Genomic DNA, 2,293 nt, shown 5'->3' on the forward strand with positions numbered 1-2,293 from the left:
ACTGTTACAGAAAAAAAGAAACTAACAACCATCTGCTTTTTCTTTCTTACTCCTAAAAATGCTTTTTTTGGGCCTAATGAAAGTTATTTAGGAATGTACATAAATCAAATTCTTAGTCCCTGCCAAATCTCTTGAAGTTCACTTTTCCCAGCAAAATATGACTCATTGTTTGCTTTTCATTTGACAATAAGTGTTCAGTATACAACTGGGTTTCTATTCAGGAATGTATTCCAATAAAATGTTACATGTTTGGTCAAGAATTTTGAAGAGCAAATATACTATCTAAAATGTGTAGAAAAGTTAAAAAACAAATGAGCCAAGAAAACATTTAGCTTTGACAATAAACTCATCTATTATACTAAGCCACGAAGCTCTGAGCTATCAAATATAGATTATGAGCAATAATCTCTAGATTGATAAAATGAGCTGAGTTTGGTGGAAATCTGAGTTAATCCACCCCAAGGACATCAGAAAATGAAACTCTGGGTTGTTTTCAGGTTGTTGATGAATTGGCCTCTGTTTCTTTATAACAAAATGATGGATAATTTGTTAGTTGCACTTGTTTATGCACAGATAGTGCACCTGGACATATTTACTGCTAAACCATCTGGCAGCTTAATACAAAATATGAACTGAGACAGTGTGATTGGGTCATTATAACTCTTGCTACATGGCCCTGCCCTTGAAGCTGGTCAAAATGCAGAGGCTCAAGTAGTTAAAGGGACCCCTCAGTTTAACTGAGTACCACCATTACTGCAAGAGCTGAGTATCACCATTACTGCCAGTTGACCTGCTGGTGCCAATCAAGGTGCTAGCTATAATCTTTAAAACCCTACATCACTCAAAACCTGATGTTGTGATGTAGGATATACCAACCCCATCTACTTAACTGTTGACATTTTTTTTTCATACAAAATTGTAGAGGAGGGACCATTTGCTATCTTATTTTCCATCTCTATTTGGCTATTGTTATGTACATAAAAGTGTTAAAGTGGAATAACCAAAGGCCACCTACTCTGGGCTTTACCCAAACTAATTACCCTCAACATTGTTTCCTGTGGCTCCAGAAAGTTCTGTGCCTCTTCAGTAACAGATGAAGATAGATTTTTCCATGTTTTGCTGAGCATCAAGCCATAGTTTGGTTAAATGACCCTGTGCATCTGGTCTGGATACAGGGATTGAGTAGCAATGTGCTAAGTGCAAATTAAGCTAAGTATTTTCCAGCATGTAAGATTATCTTTTCTAATGTGCTCTCCAGCAAGACACAGTACAGTATGGAATGCAATATTTAAGTCCCATTCTTGAGAGATTGCCATCATCAGGCATCTAAAGAGTGTAGCTTTCCTTCAGGTGCCTCTCTGCTTGGAAGAATGCTGTAGCTCAAGTTATTCTTATTTGTACAATATTTTATATATTGTGTACTGCCCAAAATCACTACAGTAATGCATCCATCAGGATGAAATGCTCCCGGTTCGGACTGGATCGCCTGATCCGGTAGCAATGGCGGCGGGTGGTTTGGAGAACCAGTAGCAAAAATCCCTACAACACCACCACCACCCCCATGCCCAGCTGAACCACGCGATCATCAGAGGCTGTTTTTTTACTTTTAAAAGCATTTTTTCTACAACCTCTTCGGCCGAAAAAATGCTTTTAAAAGTAAAAAAAAAAAGCCTCTGATGATTTTAAATGCTTTTAAAAGCATTTTTTTCTACAACCTCTTTGGCTGAGGAGATTGTAGAAAAACAAATATCTTTAAAAGCCTCTGACGAGCCCAGCTGAGTTGCCTGATCATCAGAGGCTTCTAAAAGCATTTTTTTCTGCAACCTCTTCAGCCGAAGAGGTTGTAGAAAAGATGCTTTTAAAAGGGGGGGGGGAATTGGCCACGCCCACCCAGTCACATTACCTTCCCCCCTTACCAAGCCACGGCCACAGAACCGGAAGTAACAAATTTTAGATTTCACCCCTGCCATCCATAATCCATCAACCAATCAATTTGGTCTAGTGGTTAAGGTACCAGGTTAGAAAGTGGAAGATCTTGAGTTCTAGTCCCACTGGAGGCATGAAAGCCAGTTGGATGACCTGGTCTAGTCGTTCTCTCTTAGCCCAGTTCACAAGGTTGTTTTTGTGGGGAAAATAGGAGGAGGAAAGTGTGTTGGATATATTCGCTACCTTATTTATAAGGATAATACAAGGCGGTAAATAAATAAATAAATAATATCATTAAATAAATAAGGTCATAAGCCATATTTCTTTTTCAAATAGAATGACAAATACAATAGTGGGTATCCTATAG

This window comes from Pantherophis guttatus, chromosome 1 (assembly GCF_059756535.1).
Source record: "Pantherophis guttatus breed Tessera chromosome 1, ASM5975653v1, whole genome shotgun sequence".
Taxonomy (NCBI): domain Eukaryota; kingdom Metazoa; phylum Chordata; class Lepidosauria; order Squamata; family Colubridae; genus Pantherophis; species Pantherophis guttatus.